The sequence below is a fragment of the Bubalus bubalis genome, chromosome 6 (assembly GCF_019923935.1).
Source record: "Bubalus bubalis isolate 160015118507 breed Murrah chromosome 6, NDDB_SH_1, whole genome shotgun sequence".
NCBI classification, from domain to species: domain Eukaryota; kingdom Metazoa; phylum Chordata; class Mammalia; order Artiodactyla; family Bovidae; genus Bubalus; species Bubalus bubalis.
In genome coordinates, this window is record NC_059162.1 from 3,665,330 (window position 1) to 3,672,094 (window position 6,765).

At 47.0% G+C, this 6,765-nt stretch overlaps 1 long non-coding RNA gene across 3 annotated transcripts; it reads left to right on the plus strand.

The window, feature by feature from the left end:
- The first annotated feature begins 839 nt into the window (after positions 1–839).
- LOC123333949 lies at positions 840–4,587 on the plus strand. Of its 3 annotated transcripts, XR_006551549.2 has the most exons (5): positions 840–1,191; positions 1,270–1,423; positions 1,572–2,065; positions 2,196–2,333; positions 3,360–4,587. It is a non-coding gene; the product is annotated as an uncharacterized LOC123333949 (long non-coding RNA). The 3 variants fall into 3 exon arrangements; XR_006551547.2 differs by lacking the exons at positions 840–1,191; positions 1,270–1,423 and having other exon boundaries at positions 1,505–2,065; XR_006551548.2 differs by lacking the exons at positions 840–1,191; positions 1,270–1,423; positions 2,196–2,333 and having other exon boundaries at positions 1,505–2,065.
- Positions 4,588–6,765: the final 2,178 nt, after the last annotated feature.

Below are 6,765 nucleotides of genomic sequence, written 5' to 3' on the forward strand. Positions count from 1 at the left end.
TAATAAAACCTATCTGATTTGGTTGTTACATGCATTACTTATGCAAACTATAACACAGTTGTAGTATGGCCCATCATGTAGTAAGTTCTTAATAAATATTACTTGTCAATGTTGTTTGCTGTTATTATTATATCATTATTAGTATCTGTTTCTTCCTGCTCTTCTTGATTTGGGTGCTGGCAGAATTTCACTTTATAGACATTGACATTCAATGAGAGAGTCTCGCTTTCTTTTGGTTAGCAAAATAACTGAATCTCAGCAAATTTCCTGCTTTTGGCTATTTTAGGATATTTTCATTGCTGCTGATGCCTGAAGGACTCTTTGATTACTTCTGGGTTTGTGGGTTTTCTTGGCAGTTGAATTGAATTAAAATGAATTGAGAGATTAAGTGTCTGAGTGCTGAATAAGGAGTGTCCCTGAATTTGAAAATAATAATAAAAGTATATTTCACTAACAATTTTAATAGCCTGGACCTTCCAGTCATTCACTTTTGCCTTATTTCCAGGGTAAAAATGGGACAGACATGAAGGGAAGCAAGTGCAAAGGCCCTGAGGTGAGATTATGTTTAAGAACATATGAAAGGAGCTCAGACACCCACATTTTAAAAAAACAAGGGGAGGGATTTGAGAGATCTACAAGGCCATGGCTAAGCAGATTTGGAACTCATATTTGGACTAGTGAATGTTCCAGATGACAAGAAATCATGGATTTTTTTACATTTATGTTTTCAAATAGGCCAAGATCAGGAAGAAGTTTTCATCTCATTTGTCAAATCCAGCTGATTTGAAGTGGCTGTTTGGCACTTTCTGTGGAGCAGGTCAGCTGAATGCTGTGATCAATTAGTTGTGTTCTGTATGTGGTTTTATTGTCATCTGGAGCATTCACTCGGTCTGCTAGGCATAGGTTATGTTTACTGGGGCACACACCTCTTCAGAAGAGGTGAGAGTGGTTGACCAGTTAGCTTTCCTGGCCCTAGCATCCTGGAACCTGAGGTCAGCTGTAGAGTGGAACTGGAATGACTTACCCATTGTAGTCTCGGTGCCCTAGTTCCTATGGTTGGTTTTCTTCTGATAGCTCTGTAAAACCCCAATACATAACTGTTCCCATCTGTGACCCGAGAGCTACTCTCAGTAGTTTGAAGAGCCAAGTCTTGGCTGGGTACTCAGCCTTCAGACAAAAAAGGGACTTGAGGTGAGTCAAGCAAAGCAGTGGCCAAATGGAGAAAAAGAAGAGGGAGATGAATATGCTAAAATCTGCTTAACTCCATAGGAATGTGGGAAACGAACAAAAAGATTTGGATAAAGTAGCTTTCATCGTCAACGCTGCTGTACCAGCTTGGCAGATGGCCCTCATGCTTTGGCGGTGATCTGCCACCAGGGGGCGCGCGAGTTCACAGCCGTGTCCTGGTGTTCCTGGACTCCAGGTGGGAGGCATTCTGGGAAAGGAGGGGCAAAGACTTCATTAAAAGGAATCCCAGTAAAATCATTAGGTTGAGTCGGTGCTTCCTAGTGATGACAGCTGAAGAGGTTCTGTTTCTTACATGTCATTGGAAGCTCTGTTTGTCATTTCAGTGGCTCTTGAAGAGGATTTTGACTACACTGGTGGAACTGGTCTACAAAGAGCCCTGCTGGGTTTCAAGTGGAGACTCACTGACCGTGGCCTCCCTTTCCTGCTCAGTCCCTGCCAGCCTCCTCTCTCCACTCTTCTCCCAGCACTCATCCACATCTGCTGCCGGGTGTTGTTATTTTAAATTTTGTTTTTCACTGATAATAACTTTGAATAATTTTTTATTGAGATCCTATCAGCTGTAAAATCTGCTCCAGGCATGAAGCCCCTCTTTCCTCTGCAGTTTTGTCTTTCTTAAGTGGTAACCCCCAGACAGGTTCAGTCAGGTTTGAGCAGGTAGGGAGTTCTGTGCCCCCTTCTCTCCTGGCCACGGTGGCTTCTTTCTCTTTCCTCAGTTACGGTGCTGCCTGGAAAGAATCACGTCTGAGAATTGAGGCTTTCTGCCAGACCAGTGAAAGTGTAACTGTCTCTCACCAGGCCATTGTGGGGCACTCACCGGGTACTTTTATTTTTCTGGGCTCCTTTGTGAGGATGGTGGGTTTGGGTGGGTTGAGTGAGAGTGGGCAAGAGGGACAAAGGCCAGCTAACCTGCATTTTTTAATCTCCCCCCATCCCACCTCCACCCCCAGGCACAGTCGCAGAGCCTCCCTGCTGGATGAGGGCAGAGAGAGCTAGGGTCCCAGGCAGTGTGGAGGGTCTCAAGAGTATGAGACCTCAGGAAACTGGTGGTGCCCATTTCTCAGCTTCAGCCCCCATGTCTTTCCCATGTAGGTATATATTGAGCATTTGTAGACTTAATTTTTCAGGTGGGCCTTAGGAGGGTCTGTGATCCAATAATCAGAGTGAAATGTTTACTTAATTTTAGACTTGATAAGAGTTATGTATACACAGAAGCCACCCCAGTTACTTGAACAGTGAGGATTTCATATGTGTGTGCTCAGTCACTTGGTCGTGTCTGACTCTTTATGACCTCATGGACTGTAGCCTGCCAGGCTCCTCTGTGGAATTTTCCAGGCAAGAATACTGGAGTGGGTTGCCATTTTCTTCTCCAGGACCCAGGGATCGAACCCGAGTCTCTTGTGTCTCCTTAATTGGCAGGCAGATTCTTTACCACTAGCGCCACCTGGGAAACCAGAATTAACATAAAGAATAGTTAACTACGCAGCACATTGTTAATTATGTCACTGAAGAGGCAGGAAGGGAACCCTACGTTATCATAAATGTAGCAATTGTGGGAGGCCTACCACCCACTGGGCTCTGGGGTCAAAGGGAAGAAATTTGAATTATAAAAATTAGGACCTTGGAGGAGAGGCTTGGTGGATACAGGACCCTGCCCTTTGAGGATGGGGCACAGCTGGTTGGAGTGTCTCTGTAGACCCTGAGTAGACACAGGGGAGCTGGCTCAGCAGTGTGAAGACTGCTGATCACCAGATCCCGCTGCTCTCCGCGGAGGCATCACTCTTATTACGGAGAGAAGGCGTTGCTGGGGTCCCTCAGAGCCACAGCCAGAAGGAAGGAAGCACAGGGAAGCAGACTTCCAGGACGAGGTGAATCCCTTCTTCTACCACCCTGACTTAGCAGAGCCTAGCATGGAAAACATCTGGAAAACACAAGTGTGGTTCACAGAGTTCTGGCCCCAGCAACAAGGCTGAGTTTAGAGCTAGGAGAGAACAGCCTAAAAACCGGTACACTCTGTTTTACTGGACTAGCAGAGGGGGATCAGGAGTGGGCAAGATGGGAGAAAGACTCAACCAGTATTTTTTTTTCTCCTTTTTTTTTTTTTTTGCTGACAGTTCAAGACTAACACATGTGATAATCAACCACTAAAGATGTCAGCCTGGCTGCCTGGGACCAGCAGGCTTACATGAGTTCCTGCACCGGAAGACAGCCTCATTCTTGACCATCAATCTAGGGAAAGTCGTGCGGGGGCTGGCAAGGCACTGAGGTCTCCGGGGGCTGCTCTCCGAAGCCTGGAAGGACATCCGAGAAACTGCAGACAGGAGAGCTGCCGCCCTCTTGTGGAAATCTGCGGTACTGCAGGAAGATGATGTGCCCTGCAGCTGGCTGGCCACTCTCCCCTGCCCACCTTGAACTCCAGGAAGCACCAGCTAGGAAAGGTCGGTTTGATCCCCTGAAGCAGATAAGAGGAGTGCTTCAGCACTGACTCGTGATGGTGATGATGCCTTTCTCCAAAAGGAATAAGTCTCATCACTGAGGTCTGGATCCCCTCTCAAAGAAATGAATGGGCTTCAGAAATAGGTACCCAACGCTGAGACAGACAAGCCCATCTCACATAGACATCTGTTTTGGGTCTTGCAGTGTCTTTTAAAACAGAGGTTAGCAAGTTTTTCTGTAATGGGCCAGACAGTAAATTCTTTAGGCTTGTGACTCTGCTGCCTGTTTCAACCATTCAACTCCATCATTGTAGTGTGAGAGCAGCCATGGACAGTCATCAGATGAGACAGCAGCTTCTGTTCCGATACAATGTTATTTGGGACACCAAAATTTAAATTTCATTACACACCATGAAATATTATTCTCGTTTTGATCTTATGAAATTTTTTAAAATGTAAATATCATTCTTAGTTTGCCAAGCCTTACAAAAAGTGAACTGGAGCGGGCCCATGGCTACAGCTGATGGGCCCTTGACTTGCACTTTTCAGCAGCTCAGTCGTTGGGTGGTGCCCCTGTGAGCTAAACCCACTGGAGTGGTTTCTGTGCCACCCTGCAGTGACTGGGTGCTGACCTGATCTGGCCCCTGGGGTCTCATGGGCCAGGGGGCCATCTGAGTACTTGACCCCTTGTTTACAGTCTGAGGGAGGCTCTAAATTTTACCCTTTTCCTAACTGAACTGAGAGCCTTGTTCTCACTGAAATGCATCTCTGATCCTAACAAATCGAGGCATTAGCAACTCTGAGCCTGACACACAGTTCAGGAGTGCCTCAGTGTCCAGTTTCCTCACTGATAAGAAGCATTTCACCTGGGTATCTTTAGATGATATGCCTGTTAATGCACCAAAAATATGATGGGTTTAATGACAATGTGATTTCTATATGGGCTTCCCTGGTGGCTCAGATGGTAAAGAATCTGCCTGCAATGCAGGAAATCTAGGTTCGATCCCTTGATCAGGAAGGTCCCCTGGAGTAGGAAATGGCTACCCACTTCAGTATTCTTGCCTGGAGAATTCCATGGACAGAGGAGCCTGGTGGGCTGCAGTCCATGGGGTTGCAATGAGTGATTTTTATATGATTTTCTAGGAACTCAATCCTTTTTTAAAGCAAGCTGCACCTGTACTGTAACTTACATTAAATGTGTGATCTTATTTGTTTTGTGAGTACTGAAATCTACAAGTTGGACATTCAGAAGGAGATAGTATGAATGTTAAGAACTTTGAAGGATTTAAAAGATTTTTTGGTAGAAGAAAAGTTTTGAGTGAGCAATATTACTGTTGGCATTACAAAGGGCGGAATTAAGGATCTGTATTTTCTTTGATGTACATAAAGTCTGGAAGGATACAGAAGAACCAAATATCTGGTGGATGTTGGGGAGAACTGTGGGAGGGGGGTGCCAGGGCGCGAGTTTCCTGCATCCATTTTTATTCCCTGGTGTTTGAACCCCGTAAGCATCTGCCTTTTCCAGTCTCCCTCCTTATGGGTCAGCAAGGCCCGACTTGGTCAGGCTCTGAGGACACGGAGCTCTGTGGGACACAGATGTGTGTATTTTCGGTGAAGGAGGCAGGCATCTAAAGAAGAATTGGTCATATTGTGTGATAAATGCTAATCAGCTTGTGAATTTACCCAGGGGAAGTGCTAATTACCTGTCTGAGAGCATCAGAGGTAGATATTCAACACGCCAGAGAGGAAAGAGGAGGGGGTTAGTCCTGACTGAGGACAGAGCCTGCACCCAAAGCGCAGGGATGTACTAGGGTGATGTCTGGGTCATATCTGAGGTGGCAGAGAGAGTTAGTGCATGGAGCTGAGTGGGAGAGGAGAGAAAAGAGCAGGGGAGAGGGGAGACAATGCTAGAAAAGTCAGTGGGGAACCGTCTGTGAGAAGAAAAAAGTGAGACTTTTCTTGGGATGGAGGATCTATCAGAGGACCCCACATGCACGTCTAAACACCAGTGATGATGACGTGGGGCAGTAGCTGCAGACCAGAGGTGCCCCCATCTGGGAGGGGAGAGGTGAGCCCACTGAGCTTAGGGGGTCCCTTCCTTCCAGGGCTGACTTGCCATGACGCGGTCAGGGTTTCTTCTCTTTGTACGATCACCAGCCCTGTCTAGCTGAGGTTCCACCAGGTGTGTGTGGGACCCTCTCATTAATGCCCTACCATCTCAGGGCACTATCTGCCCTGGTGCTCTGGGGAGAAGATGCAGCCCGGAGGGAAGCCACTTGCTTGTGCCTGGGAATGAATCAGTGATGAAACCAAAGTCCTCTGCCCAGTGGGAAGAAAGATGAGACGCTGAAGAAACTCCAAACTCATGGCTGTGCTCCGGCCTCCCCACCCTGCCCAGATGTTCTGGGAGACTCTGGCTGAACTCTGGGGCACACCCATCTGCGTTCCTGGCAAGCATGGCAGCCGGGAGTTTGCACTACCTGGCTTTGAGCTGCTGCTGGCTCAGAACCAGGATGGGTAGCTTAGTCCTTGGGAAGACTCCAGGTTGCTGGGAATGGGTGCAGCACCTTCGGGTGGGTGCCCTGCTGTTGCTGCAAGAACCCGAAGCAAAGGTTTGGTTCTTGAAACTTGGCAGCTCCAAAGAGGGGCAGTGTATTTTTCAGGCTGACGTTTAGGGCGGGTCTCACTCTGCTTGCATATGAAATCAATGAGATAATGAATGTGCAAACATCTTGAAAAGTCACCAAACTTCTTATTGCACCCCATCCAGCTGTTTTTTTCTGCCGCATTTCCCACTTCTGTTTCAACATTACCCCACGCTTCTTCGATTACTTTTCTCCTTCCTTCCTCCTCACCTCACAACTAAACAGACGCTGAGCTTTTTGGACTTGGTTTCTGCGAAGTCTTTTTTGTTCATCCCACTTGATTTCATGGCTGCTGTCCCTGCCCTGGTCCAGGCCCTGGACTTCTTATACCAGAGTGGTAAAGTTTATCTAGCCTACCTTCACTTTCTTCTGCTTTTTTTGTTTAGCTACGCCACACAGCATGTGGAATGTGGGATCTTAGTTCTCCAACCATGGATCGA